Genomic DNA, 16,265 nt, shown 5'->3' with positions numbered 1-16,265 from the left:
GATATGAGGACAGATAAGTCCCCGGGGCCAGACGGGATATACCCAAGGATATTACGGGAAGCGAGGGAAGAGATTGTTGCACCTTTGGCGATGATCTTTGCGTCCTCACTGTCCACTGGAGTAGTACCGGATGATTGGAGGGTGGCAAATGTTGTTCCCTTGTTCAAGAAAGGGAATAGGGATAACCCTGGGAATTATAGACCAATCAGTCTTACGTCGGTAGTGGGCAAATTATTGGAGAGGATTCTCAGACAGGATTTATGATTTATTTGGAAAAGCATAGTTTGATTAGAGACAGTCAGCATGGCTTTGTGAGGGGCAGGTCATGCCTCACAAGCCTTATTAAATTCTTTGAAGATGTGACAAAACACATTGATGAAGGAAGAGCAGTGAATGTGGTGTATATGGATTTTAGCAAGGCATTTGATAAGGTTCCCCATGGTAGGCTCATTCAGAAAGTGAGGAGGCATGGGATACAGGGGAAGTTGGCTGTCTGGATACAAAATTGGCTGGCCCATAGAAGACAGAGGGTGGTAGTAGATGGAAAGTATTCAGCATGGAGCTCGGTGACCAGTGGTGTTCCGCAGGGATCTGTTCTGGGACCTCTGCTCTTTGTGATTTTTATAAATGACTTGGATGAGGAAGTGGAAGGCTGGGTTAGCAAGTTTGCCGATGACACGAAGGTTGCTGGAGTTGTGGATAGTGTGAAGGGCTGTTGTAGGTTGCAACGGGACATTGACAGGATGCAGAGCTGGGCTGAGAGGTGCCAGATGGAGTTCAATCTGGAAAAGTGTGAAGCGATTCATTTTGGAAGGTCGAATTTGAATGCAGAAGACAGGCTTAAAGACAGGATTCTTGGTAGTGTGGAGGAACAGAGGGATCTTGGGGTCCATGTCCATAGATCGCTCAAAGTTGCCACCCAAGTTGATAGAGTTGTTAAGAAGGCGTATGGTGTGTTGGCTTTCATTAACAGGGGGATTGAGTTTAAGAGCCGCGAGGTTATGCTGCAGCTCTATAAGGCCCTGGTTCGACCACACTTGGAATATTGTGTTCAGTTCTGGTCGCCTCATTATAGGAAGGATGTGGAAGCTTTAGAGAGGGTGCAGAGGAGATTTACCAGGATGCTGCCTGGACTGGAGGGCATGTCTTACGAAGAAAGATTGAGGGAGCTAGGGCTTTTCTCATTGGAGCGAAGAAGGATGAGAGGTGACTTGATAGAGGGGTACAAGATGATGAGAGGCATAGATAGAGTGGATAACCAGAGACTTTTCCCCAGGGTGGAAAGGGCTATCACCAGGGGGCATAATTTTAAGGTGATTGGAGGAAGGTTTCGGGGAGATGTCAGAGGTAGGTTCTTTACACAGAGAGTGGTAGGTGCGTGGAATGTGCTGCCAGCGGTGGTAGTAGAAGCAGATACATTAGGGACATTTAAGCGACTCTTGGATAGGTACATGGATGATAGTAGAATGAAGGGTAGGTAGTTAGTTTGATCTTAGAGTAGGTTAAAGGTTCGGCACGACATCGTGGGCCGAAGGGCCTGTACTGTGCTGTACTGTTCTATGTTCTATGTTCTAAAATGCATTACCTCACATTTGTCTGGATTAAACTCCATCTGCCACTTTTCCGCCCAAGTCTCCAACCGATCTATATCCTGCTATCCTCTGACAATCCTCATCACTAACCGCAACTCCACCAACCTTTGTGTCATCCGCAAACTTACTAATCAGACCAGCTACATTTTCCTCCAAATCATTTATATATATTGCAAAGAGCAAAGGTCCCAGTACTGATCCTTGCGGAACACCACTAGTCACATTCCTCCATTCAGAAAAGCGCCCTTCCACTGCTACCCTCTGTCTTCTATGACTGAGCCAGTTCTGTATCCATCTTGCCAGCTCACCTCTGATCCCGTGTGACTTCACCTTTTGTTGCAGTCTGCCATGAGGGACCTTGTCAAAGGCTTTACTGAAGTCCACACAGATAACATCCACTGCCCTTCCTTCATCAATCATCTTTGTCACTTCCTCAAAAAACTCAATCAAATTAGTGAGACACGACCTCCCCTTCACAAAACCATGCTGTCTCTCGCTAATAAGTTCGTTTGTTTCCAAATGGGAGTAAATCCTGTCCCGAAGAATCCTCTCTAATAATTTCCCTACCACTGACGTAAGGCTCACCGGCCTATAATTTCCTGGATTATCCTTGCTACCCTTCTTAAACAAAGGAACAACATTGGCTATTCTCCAGTCCTCTGGGACTTCACCTGTAGCCAATGAGGATGCAAAGATTTCTGTCAAGGCCCCAGCAATTTCTTCCCTTGCCTCCCTTAGTATTCTGGGGGAAGATCCTATCAGGCCCTGGGGACTTATCTACTTTAATGCTTTGCAAGACACCCAACACCTCCTCCTTTTTGATAATGAGATGACTGAGACTATCTACACTCCCTTCCCTAGGCTCATCATCCACCAAGTCCTTCTCTTTGGTGAATACTGATACAAAGTACTCATTTAGTACCTCGCCCATTTCCTCTGGCTCCACACATAGATTCCCTTCTCTGACCTTGAGTGGGCCAACCCTTTCCCTAGTTACCCACTTGCTCTTTATATACGTATAAAAAGCCTTGGAATTTTCCTTAATCCTGTTTGCCAATGACTTTTCATGACCCCTTTTAGCCCTCCTAACTCCTTGCTTAAGTTCCTTTCTACTGTCTTTATATTCCTCAAGGGATTCGTCTGTGCCTAGCCTTCCAGCCCTTACGAATGCTTCCTTTTTCTTTTTGACTAGGCTCACAATATCCCGCGTTATCCAAGGTTCCCGAAACTTGCCAAACTTATCCTTCTTCCTCACAGGAACATGCTGGTCCTCGATTCTAATCAACTGACGTTTGAAAGACTCCCACGTCAGATGTTGATTTACCCTCAAACAGCCGCCCCCAATCTAAATTCTTCAGTTCCTGTCTAATATTGTTATAATTAGCCTTCCCCCAATTTAGCACCTTCACCCGAGGACTACTCTTATCCTTATCCACAAGTACCTTAAAACTGTTGTCCTCTGCTTCAAAAACTTATCCAATTTTCTTTTAAAAGATATAATGCTTTCTACCTAGACCATTCCCTGTGGTTAAGCATTCCATGCTCCCGCAACCTCCTGCAGAAAGAACATTCTCCAAACCCCTTCTTTCCTCATTATCCATTTTAAATTGATAACCTATCACTAACTCCCCAACCACAGGAAACAGTCCTTCTCTATTTACTGTCAAAATCCCTCATAATTTTCAAAAACCTCTATTAAATCTCCTTTTAGTTTTCTCTGAAAATAGTCCCAGTATCTCAAGTCTCTCCTCATCACTATAGTTTCCCATCACACACAGGAAACCAGGAAGTTAAAAGCATTAATGTCCTTCATTTTTATCTTAAATTTTCAGATAGTGCATAAATGACGATGATTGGATTATATTAGAAGCTAAAATCTATCAGCAAACTTAAAAAAAATTGTAGTTTTATTTTTAATCATTATGGAGAAATTTGACAATCCACAAATACAAAATTAGCTTTTCAGGGCCACTGAGGGCATTCAACAGTAATTCTGAAGCTAGGTACGCCATTAAAAATCCAGTTACACCTCATTCAACAAGGTGTAACTTTTTCAAGGATATTTAGTAGTAGTAGTAGGCATCTGTCCGTCTCGGAAGACGATGGACTGCACCCGGGGTGTACGTCACTTCTGTGTTGAACATCGCCTGTTGTGGCTGTAGAGGCCGACTCATGAGTGGCAATCCCTTCCACAGCTGGCACAGATGAATATCGTTGGCCTGAGGTCGACTGATGTATTTCCTTCTGCCGGGCTCTCTTTTCCGCCATCTGGTTGTTTCTTTTGTCCTCTGCTTTTTCCACACCCTTCCTGACTGCCATTCTCCAAGAATTCTGGTAAACAGCAAGGACTGCCCATGCATCGACTCAGATCCCAGTCAATTTGAGGTCCTGCTTGCAGAGCTCCTTGTATCACAGATGTGGGCAACCTGTTGGTCCCGTGCAATAGCAAACTCGCCATAGAGCATATCTTTGAGGATGTAGCCATCATCCATTCGTCGGACATGAACCAGCCAACAGAGTCACCGCTGACACAATCGGGCAAACATGCTGGGGATCCCAGCACACTGGTGTACTTCTGTATTCAGCACTCTGTCTTGCCAGGAGATGCTCACTATTTGTCTGAGGCAGCTGCTATTGTATGCTTTTGGCAACTCAAATGGGGATGTCTACCTGCACATCAGAGCTGACGGCAAGCTGTTAAACTTGGCAAGACCATGCGCCAAGCCCCAAGTTTGTAAAGTCCTTGTCCATGAATTGCTGTTTGCTGATGGTGCTGCACTGACATCCCATAATGAAGTTCACTTGCAGCAGCTTGTAGATTGGTTCTTTTGAGCTAGCAAGAAGTTTGGAGTGACAATGAGCAGCAGGAAGACCAAAGTTATGGGCCAGGATGTAGAGACTACACCTTCCATCAACATTGACAAACTCATTTTGGAGGTCGTCAACAGCTTCATATACCTTGGATCAACAATCACCAGAAATCTGTCCCATTATGCCAAAATCAGCACCAGGATTGCCAAGGCTGCAACTGTCATGTCAAAGTTGAGAATATGAGTGTGGACCAACAGCAAACTAACCAAAAATACAAAGCTCCGTGTGTACCAGGCTTGTGTTCTCAGCACCTCAAGGATTTTTACAACAAAACAGTGTAGAAGTTGAGCTTTTATTCAAATCATGATTGCAATGGAGTTCGCATTCTGTGGGAATCTCTACAAAACACCTGTAGAGCAGCATAGCCTCACTGACAGCAACTTCTGGATTTCCGCATGTCTTCTAAGGGCAATTAGGAATGGGCAACAAATGCCAGCAACTCTCACATATCATGAAAGAATTTTTCAAAATGTGCAGACTTCTGAATGCTGTCAGTTTCAGTAAATCAACGATAGTTTCGCCACCATTACCACAGCAAAATTCAGGCCAATACTTCTTCACTTGTGCTCCAAGTCCTTTGTCACTGAATTTGAAATTCAGATGCTATTGCAATTTTTATGGCTTTATTACCAGGACTCACTTTCAGGAAATTATATATTTCTACCTCCTGTTCATTCACACCCTCCAGTGTCTTTCCATTAAGTATACAGTCCCATTCCTTTATCCCTTCCAAAATGTATTACCTCGTACTTATCAACATTAAACTACATCTCTCTGCTCATTCACTAAGTGGTCTATGTCCTGATATCTTTTACAGTCTCATTACCTCACTATTGGTCAAAGTGCCTACTTTCCTGTTGTTAGCAAATTTAGAGATTGTGTTTCTCCATGCCCAAACCCAAATCAGCAATATACAGAGAACAAAATTGAGATCAGCACGATCCCCTGGGTTACACCACTTCTAATCAGGGCAACCCCCCATTTACCCGAACTCTGTCCATCCATGCTGCTACATTTCCTTTTAAATACCTGAATTTTTCTAACAATACTCCTGTGAGACTCTTTATGAAATATCTTCTGAAAATCTACATACACTACATTTACTATATTTCCTTTATCCAATTGGTAAGCTCTTCAAACACTATTAAATTTATCAAATACACCTTGCCTGTATAAAACCATGCTGGCTGTCCTTGTTTAACTCATGTATTGCTGAATGATTGCTAATCTTATCATGAACTATAGATTCGAAGAGTTTGCCCACAACTGAAATTAGACTAACTGGTCTTGCAGTTCTTTTACAAATGTATTGTGCTCAGCATGGTTTGCTTTGGACCGCTGGACAGTCCATGCTGAAAGACTTGCAGCTTTGATTTCCCTGAAGTTGGGCACTTATGAGGTATATGACAGGAACTGAATTACAATGTACCTGCCTTTGTGTCACTTCCTTTTGTCGCTGTGGCCAGTTAGATGTCAGCCGTGGCTCAGTGGTATCCCTCTCACCTCTCAGTTAATAGGTCATATGTTTATGCCCCATTCCAGTGACTTGAGTGTAAAATCTAGACCAACACTCCAGTGCAGTACAGAGGGAGTGCTGCACTGTTGGAGGTGCCATCTTTCTGATGAGACATTAAACTGAGGCTTCATTTGCCCTCTCAGTTGGACGTAAAAGATCCCGTGGCACTGTATGAAGAAGTGCAAAGGGAGTTCTCCCCAGTGTCCTGGCCAATGTTATCCCTTAACCATCATCACTGACACAGATTATCTGTTGATTATCATATTGCTGTTTACAGGAGCTTGCTGTCTGGAAATTGGCTGTCGTGTTTTCGACACCTGCTCCTGCTCCTATTTTCTATGTTTCTACATTACAACAGTGACTACATTTCGAAAGTGTAACACTTCAGAAACTGGCTGTTAAGCATTATGAGACTCAAGAGTTTATTTTTAGAAGATACAGACCAACATAAGTGTCAGCCTGGTTCCCTAATGGTCTTGTACAATATCTTTCGCTCAGCTACTGAGTGGTTAGGACACTTAGGCTAACATGCTTGACCCGACAGTCTATGTAATGGAATCACAATAGATAAACCATCAGTTTCTTTCTTTATATAAAAGCAAAATACTGCACATGCTAGAAATCAAATAAAAACAGGAAGTGCTGGAAATACTCTGCATTTATGGAGTAACAAGTAACAACATACACCACACAAACACCCAGAGTAACAACATAAACCATACAAACACCCAGAGTAACAACATAAACCATACAAACACCCAGAGTAACAATACACCACACAAACACCCAAAGTAACAATACACCACACAAACACCCACAGTAAAAACATACACCACACAAACACCCATAGTAACAATACACCATACAAACTACAGGCTAGTCAAGCAACAGCCTGACATAATCATACTCACGGAATCATACCTTACAGACAATGTCCCAGACACTGCCATCACCATCCCCGGGTATGTCCTGTCCCACCGGCAGGACAGACCCAGCAGAGGTACTGGCACAGTGGTATACAGTAGGGAGGGTGTTGCCCTGGGAGTCCTCAACATCGACCCCGGACCCCATGAAGTCTCATGGCATCAGGTCAAACATGGGCAAGGTAACCTCCTACTGTTTACCACCTACCGCCCTCCCTCAGCTGATGACTCAGTACTCCTCCATGTTGAACACCACTTGGAGGAAGCACTGAGGGTGGCAAGGGCACAAAATGTACTCTGGGTGGGGGACTTCAATGTCCATCACCAAGAGAGGATCGGTAGCACCACTACTGACCGAGCTGGCCGAGTCCTAAAGGACATAGCTGCTAGACTGGGTCTGCGGCAGGTGGTGGGGGAACCAACATGAGGGAAGAACATACTTGACCTCGTCCTCACCAATCTGCCTGCCGCAGATGCATCTGTCCATGACAGTATTGGTAGGAGTGACCACCGCATAGTCCTTGTGGAGACGAAGTCCCGCCTTCACATTGAGGATACCCTCCATCGTGTTGTGTGGCACTATCACCGTGCTAAATGGGATAGATTTCGAACAGATCTAGCAATGCAAAACTGGGCATCCATGAGGCGCTGTGGGCCATCAGCAGCAGCAGAATTGTACTCAACCACAATCTGTAACCTCATGGCCTGGCATATCCCCCACTCTACCATTACCATCAAGCCAGGAGACCAACCCTGGTTCAATGAAGAGTGCAGTAGGGCATGCCAGGAGCAGCACCAGGCATACCTCAAAATGAGGTGTCAACCTGGTGAAGCTACAACCCAGGATTACTTGCATGCCAAACTACGTAAGCAGCATGCGATAGACAGAACTAAGCGATCCCATAACCAACGGATCAGATCTAAGCTCTGCAGTCCTGCCACATCCAGCCGTGAATGGTGGTGGACAATTAAACAACTAACTGGAGGAGGTGGCTCCACAAATATCCCCATCTTCAATGATGGGGGAGCCCAGCACATCAGTGCGAAAGATAAGGCTGAGGCATTTGCAACAATCTTCAGCCAGAAGTGCCGAGTTGACGATCCATCTCGGCCTCCTCCTGAAGTCCCCAGCATCACAGATGCCAGACTTCAGCCAATTCGAATCACTCCGCGTGATATCAAGAAACGACTGAAGGCACTGGATACTGCAAAAGCTATGGGCCTTGACAATATTCCAGCAATAGTACTGAAGACCTGTGCTCCAGAACTTGCCGCACCCCTAGCCAAGCTGTTCCAGTACAGCTACAACACTGGCATCTACCCTGCAATGGTATGTCCTGTACACAAAAAGCAGGACAAGTCCAACCCGGCCAACTACCGCCCCATCAGCCTACTCTCAATCATCAGCAAAGTGATGGAAGGTGTCAACAACAGTGCCATCGAGCGGCACTTGCTTAGCAATAACCTGCTCAGTGAAGCTCAGTTTGGGTTCCGCCAGGGCCACTCAGCTCCTGACCTCATTACAGCCTTGGTTCAAACATGGACAAAGGAGCTGAACTCAAGAGGTGAGGTGAGAGTGACTGCCCTTGACATCAAGGCAGCATATGACCGAGTATGGCATCGAGGAGCCCCAGCAAAATTGAGGTCAATGGGAATCAGGGGGAAAACCCTCCGCTGGCTGGAGTCATACCTAGCACAAAGGAAGATGGTTGTGGTTGTTGGAGGTCACTCATCTCAGCTCCAGGACATCACTGCAGGAGTTCCTCAGGGTAGTGTCCTAGGCCCAACCATCTTCAGCTGTTTCATCAATGACCTACCTTCAATCATAAGGTCAGAAGTGGGGATGTCCGCTGATGATTGCACAATGTTCAGCACCATTCGTGACTCCTCAGATACTGAAGCAGTCCGTGTAGAAATGCAGCAAGACCTGGATAATATCCAGGCTTGGGCTGATAAGTGGCAAGTAACATTCGCGCCACACAAGTGCCAGGCAATGACCATCTCCAACAAGAGAGAATCTAAGCATCTCCCCTTGACATTCAACGGCATTACCATCGCTGAATCCCCCTCTATCAACATCCTTGGGGCTACCATTGACCAGAAACTGAACTGGAGTAGCCATATAAATACCGTGGCTACAAGAGCAGGTCTGGGGCTAGGAATCCTGAGGCGAGTAACTCGCCTCCTGACACCCCAAAGCCTGTCCACCACCTACAAGGCACAAGACAGGAGTGTGATGGAATACTCTCCACTTGCCTGGATGGGTGCAGCTCCAACAACACTCAAGAAGCTCGACACCATCCAGGACAAAGCAGCCCGCTTGATTGGCACCCCGTCGACAAACATTCACTCCCTTCACCACCGACGCACAGTGGCAGCAGTGTGTACCATCTACAAGATGCACTGCAGCAATGCACCAAAGCTCCTTAGACAGCACCTTCCAAACCCGCGACCTCTACCAACTAGAAGGACAAGGACAGCACATACATGGGAACACCACCACCTCCAATTCACACACGATCCTGACTTGGAACTATATTGCCGTTCCTTCACTGTCGCTGGGTCAAAATCCAGGAACTACCTTCCTAACAGCACTGTGGGTGTACCTACCCCACATGGACTGCAGCGGTTCAAGAAGGCAGCTCACCACCACCTTCTCAAGTGCAATTAGGGATTGGCAAAAATGCTGGCCTGGCCAGCAACGCCCATATCCCATGAATGAATTTAAACAAACACCCATAGTAACAACATACACCACACAAACATCCAGAGTAACAACATACACCACACAAACACCCAGAGTAAGAACATACACCACACAAACACCCAGAGTAACAATACACCAAACACCCAGAGTAACAACATACACCACACAAACATCCAGAGTAACAATACACCACACAAACACCCAGAGTAACAACATACACCACACAAACATCCAGATTAACAACATACACCACACAAACACCCAGAGTAACAATACACCACACAAACACCCAGAGTAACAATACACCACACAAACACCCAGAGTAACAACATACACCACACAAACACCCAGAGTAACAACATACACCACAAACACCCAGAGTAAGAACATACACCACACAAACACCCAGAGTAACAATACACCACACAAACACCCAGAGTAACAACATACACCACACAAACACCCAGAGTAACAACATAAACCACACAAACATCCAGAGTAACAATACACCACACAAACATCCAGAGTAACAACATAAACCACACAAACACGCAGAGTAACAATACACCACACAAACACCCAGAGTAACAACATACACCACACAAACACCCAGAGTAACAATACACCACACAAACACCCAGAGTAACAACATACACCACACAAACATCCAGATTAACAACATACACCACACAAACATCCAGAGTAATGACAGACACTACACAAACATCCAGAGTAACAAGGCATTCTCACCCAAGACTACCTTTTGGCGGAGCCGGGAACCCCGCCTCCCTCACCCCCTCCACCTTCCCACCCAATTTTATGCTCACCCCGCCTCCAAACCCACCAGAGAGTGCATACAATTCCGCCCCCAGTGTACCAACATACACCACACAAACACCCAGTGTACCAACATCAAAACACAAACACCCAGTGTACCAACATACACCACACAAACATCCAGAGTAACAACATACACCACACAAACACCCAGAGTAACAATACACCACACAAACATCCAGAGTAACAAGGCCTTTCCACCCAAGACTACATTTTGGCAGAGCCGGGAACCCCGCCTCCCTCACCCCCTCCACCTTCCCACCCAATTTTATGCTCTCCCCGTCTCCAAACCCACCACAGAGAGTGCGTACAATTCCACCCCCAGTGTACCAACATACACCACACAAACCCCCAGTGTACCAACATACACCACACAAACACCCAGTGTACCAACATACACCATACAAACACCCACTGTACCAACATACACCACACAAACACCCAGTGTACCAACATACACCACACAAACATCCAGTGTACCAACATACAGCACACAAACATCCAGTGTACCAACATACACCACACAAATACCCAGTGTACCAACATACACCACACAAATATCCAGTGTACCAACATACAGCACACAAACATCCAGTGTACCAACATACACCACACAAACATCCAGTGTACCAACATACAGCACACAAACATCCAGTGTACCAACATACACCACACAAATACCCAGTGTACCAACATACACCACACAAATATCCAGTGTACCAACATACAGCACACAAACATCCAGTGTACCAACATACACCACACAAACTCCCAGTCTACCAACATACATTACACATACACCCAGACGACTAGCGCGCCAACGCACTGTGTCTAATAGCTTGGATTCCATTGGTGTTAAACAAGAGTACAATTGGAGCAAATGCTGTGCATATACACTGAATGAAATGTGTAGAATTGATTTCCTATAAATTGACGATAGCACAAGCGTCAAACAAACCACCAGCTGGGGACGCCATCTGCAATCAGTGCTTCAACATTCTGCTCTAAGGGTGATTTTATCCAGAATACTTTTTTCTTAATTTTATTAAAAATAAAAGTATTAAAAGAAATAGGTGGGGAAATTCCAGATGCACAAATCATAATTTTCCAATGCACTCTATATTCAGGAATTGTGCCCTTGGATTGGAAAGTTGCAAATGTCACCCCTTTATTTAAGACAGGATGGAGGGAGAAACCGGTAACTGCAGACTTGTCAGTTTAATATCATTTATGGGGAAATTACTTGAATTTATCTTTTGAAAAAGAGTGACTGAGCATTCGGCAAAGATAAGCTGATCAAAGAGTTTTTGATGGATAGGGGAGTGTCTATCGATGTGGTCTATATGGACTTCCAGAAGGCACTTAATAAATGGCTTCGCACAAGAGGTTATTAGAAAATTGAGAATGCATAGAATAGGAGCTGACCTTGTGATGTGGGTTGGTAATTGATTGGGAGATTAGGGATTAAGGGAATGCGCTCCTATTAGCAGAACGTGACAAATACTATTCCTGAAGGGTCTGTACTGGGCATCAGCTTATATCAATGACCTGACTGCGAGAATAGAGAGATGTATATCCGTGTTTGCAGATGACACAGTTAGGAGGAACAGTGCTGATGGGAGCAGAACGTTACTAAGGGACATAGATAGACTAAATGAATGGGCAAAACTGTGGCAGATAGAGTTCAATGTTGGAAAGCATGTGATCGCTCACTTTGGATCCAAGAAAGACGAATTGGAATATTTTCCTAACGGCCGGAGACAAGATGTTGCGGAGCAGCAAAGGGATTTCCATCTCCATGTACAGAAATCACTAAAATCTAGTGCACAGGTACAAAAAAAATTAAAGCTGCAAGTGGAATGTTGACCTTTATCTCTAGGGGGCTTGAATACTGCAGGAATTGGCTGCTAGTGACCAATTTAAGGGATGCACCTTTGGCAGATTATCAAGCTATTCTGTACTTAGTCCAAATCTTTAAAAGCACTAAATTACTGTGAATGGTCCCCTCTGACTTGCATTCCTTTGATCCAAGCACTTTATTCTTACAGGACCTCAGCCATCTAACAGCCAGAATTCTCTGGCACTCCATTAACACAGGTAAATGATGCTATCACAATGCCTGTATGATAAAAATGACAGAAGTAGTCTATTCCAACAAGCTCGTTCCCATTTCCTGTGCACGAAACATAAACTCCAATGCTGATCAAAATGATCAAGACAGTTCTGTTCCCTAAGGTAGTGCTGGAAAATAAGGCTTTGAGTCACAACTGCTGGCAACACATAGAAGATACCACTTAGAATTACACAGAATCTACAACACAGGAACATTTGGCCCAACTGCTCTATGGCAGTGTTAATATTCCACCTGAGCCTCCTCCCATCCTTCCTTAGTATCTTCCGATTCCTTTCTTCCTCAAGTGTCTATCAAGCCTTCTCTAAATGGATCAATGCTGCCTGCTTTAACTATTCTACATGGCAGCAAATTCCCCATTCTCACCATTCCCCGTGTAAAGAAACTCCTCCTAAATTCTTTATTTGATCGGTTAGTGGCTATTTATCGTTATGTCCCTTATTTTGGACTCAGCCAAAAGAATTTCTTCTCATCCACCGATCGGACCCCTTCATAATTTTAAATCCCTCCATCAGGTCTCCTCTCAGTCTTCACTTTTCCTGAGAAAAGAACGCCAGCCTACAATCTTTCCTAACAGTTACATCCCCTTAATTCTGGCAACACCCAAACTTTCCTGCACTTTCTCCTGTGCTTCAATATCCTTTTTGTAATATGGAGATCAGAACTGCACACAGTACCCTGTGTGTGGTTGAACCAAGTTTGTTTACAAATTTAACAGTGTTACCCTGCTTTTCTATTCAATTCCTCTAGAAATAATCTCTACTCTTTTGCACTCTTTATGGCCTTATCAATTCATGCTGCTACTTTTACCGCTTTATGTACCTGTATTCATAGATCAAACTGGGCTGCAGAAGTGCCCCAGTCCCAGCTAGCACCACTTCCTCCATCCCGAACAGAGACACTCATTGTGACTTTTGAGCCAGTCTGCAGCCTGTCAACTCCAAGAAACCAAGTAGCAGCCGGAGATGCAGAGTCCTTCTGGCATTTACCAGTGAACTGCCATGTCAGGAACCAAAGGCACGGGGCAATGACATGCCGAAAGCTGGAATGACCTACTTCACTGAGGGGATGGTCGTCACTGGTGCCATCAGTAGAGGACACTGAATATTGAAAATTTACAGGGCCATCCTCCAAGCCATCCTGCACAATTCATTGCTTCTTGCACAGAACAATGGCACCACTAACTGCAATCCTCCAATAAGCCATTCAATTTATTATTTAGATGCCCGGTTCACAGAGATTGTTGTATACGTACAGGCCTGCTTGAGATCAATTTCATTACAACAGAACAAATCAGTGGTCAGGCCTTCAACTGAACGAGCTCTATTGATTTTTCCAGCACTAAATTAGGTTTTAAAATTAAATACAATTTAAACTAATATGGTGTATACACCAAAACCACATCTGTACTCTGTAAACCAGTCCTAAAAAGACAAATCCACTGATTAATGACAAGACCACAGCCTGGGAGACCCCAATTCAAATCCCCGACAAAAGCTACTCAGGCTTTTACACACACTTCATTGAAGTTAAGGATATTGTAGCTGGGAGGCTGGAACAGGAAGAACAAACTGCATGAAAAAAAACAGTTTAAAAGACTCAGTTCCACGCATTTCCCCGGTGTCAATCTCACCTGGACAATTGACAAGTATCTTTACTTTTGGAGGGGCAGAGTGCCACAGAGCTTTCGGGAAAAATAAAGTAAGCATGATGACAGGAAACAACGCAAGTTCTAATTATGTATTGCTCACCCTGCAACAGTGAGCTGAGCACCAATCTCCTCACCAGGTGACCGAAACATTTAGCTCACATTACAATCAAAATAGAACCAACATTTTAAAAGCATTCTCTTCAAGTAATGACCTATTTTCAAAGCTTTCCAACAGGACAATCACCCAGAGCAAGTGGAGGAGCCTCACACCCAAAGACCACATGCAACCCCTCAGGACACAAGAATCTACACACACAGGAAGCTCACCCTAGTCAATAAAGGAGACTTCAGGCCTCCAGTGGTGTGCAATCAAATTCAGTCCCCTGGCAATTCTCAAAGTTGAGACACACGAGATGTAGAATTCAAACAAACATTGGCTTGTTTCTGACTGGTGCTAATATAGGAACTGTATCCTGCAAATCCAGTGCCACAAGAATACAGTATCAGCACACGAACAGCTTTCTTTCTTTTCCTTGGACCAGTCAGCGATGCAGGAAATATACAATCTCTCCATCCCCTTCAGAAAGTAGCACAAAGTGTAAAGCTAAGTAGCAATGGTGCATTCTCGTCCCACAAACTTAGATCCAGACTTAGAGCTAGTTACACATTTGAAGTCTGTCAAAGGCTAACAATTGTCTAATTCACACTACCACCTCACTTTCACCGCCAGCTGCCTCTTTGTAGTTGAAGGGCTCCCCCTGAGGTGGGTGGGGCTGAGGGGGGGGGGGGGGGCGAATCTTAATCTTTATCTGTTTAAGCCATCCTGAAGGAGTAACCTCATGAACCTCTTGGGGACGCCACTCCTCAAAAATACATTGACGAGCTCAGAGAAGAACATCGACAGATAAAACATGAGAGGCTCAGACCATCTTGTTGGCTTTGCAAAAACTGCCACTTGTAAACTCACTGCACTCCATTTTAGCTCATTATCTGCAGGCAGTGAAATTATTGCTCGCATTGGTATCATAAAGAAAGACTTTAAATCTTATTCAAAAACAGAAGAAATCATTATTGCTCAGCTCCATTGCACGAACCTTCTCTGTCCCCTCACCAAATGTCAAGATTAAAAATGACTGATTCAGCACAAACAAGAAAATTTGTATTGTGAAACTAAATGTCACTTCACTTCATCCTACAGGCATTTGTTGGTATATTTGTATTTAACATTTAGGATTAGGCAATGCGCTTTGAATGAGAAATTTAGTCTTTGCTAAGCCATTTTTATCCACCCAATATTAGCAAGGCTGCGTCATTACACATCTTGCCCTCTCAAGATTTCAGTAGCGTTCGTTTCTCATCAAATTCCACATATTCCAACTATTAATCTATCCACAACAGTGTGTTAATGATTAAAAACTTTTAAACACACAGCATGGAGGGAAAAGGCCTTCCAAAGAGAGTAAGAGATTAAGATTAAACAAAGATGCTTACACTGCTCAGTCTCCCTTACATGCATGAACCCTTGCAATTGTAACAGATGGCTTTTTTATGCTGAATGATTGTGATCATTACATTTCCGGGACACTCGTGTGCAGAAAGACATCTCAAGGAGCTTTATATTAATCACCAAAAACAAGGCTTTCCTTGGCACTTAACATCTTTCAGTCTTGTGTATCATCATTTCATCAGAGGAAAACAATTACTGTTAACCTGCACTGATCATCACTAAAACTGCTATCTGTTGTCAAACTACTCAAATGATACACCTGTAATCCTGCACTAACACACTGTAATATGAGAACCTAATCCAGCACTGCCATGTGATCCTGCATTATCACACCAACACCCTCCACTCCTAATCCAGTGTTAATTGTATATCAATGGGTATTAATTGCATTCAGTTGATGGGTATGAATTGGGGATTTAGCTGTGCTCTTATATATAGGAGCAGGCTGAAAGAGGGATTGTTGGTTGGAGATTCATGATATCCAATGTGTGTCTCTCTGTAAATAAAAGTTTGTAAGTGTATAAAGACTA

At 44.2% G+C, this 16,265-nt stretch overlaps 1 protein-coding gene across 5 annotated transcripts in view; it reads right to left on the bottom strand.

Moving 5' to 3' along the window:
- Positions 1-16,265, bottom strand: part of ube2f (ubiquitin-conjugating enzyme E2F (putative)) — a 163,652-nt gene that overhangs the window by 137,153 nt on the left and 10,234 nt on the right. The window lies entirely within an intron of this gene.

The sequence above is a fragment of the Heterodontus francisci genome, chromosome 7 (assembly GCF_036365525.1).
Source record: "Heterodontus francisci isolate sHetFra1 chromosome 7, sHetFra1.hap1, whole genome shotgun sequence".
Classification (NCBI taxonomy): Eukaryota; Metazoa; Chordata; class Chondrichthyes; order Heterodontiformes; family Heterodontidae; genus Heterodontus; species Heterodontus francisci.
Note: the sequence above shows the minus strand (reverse complement) of the source record. Positions and strands in the feature narration are given on the sequence as shown.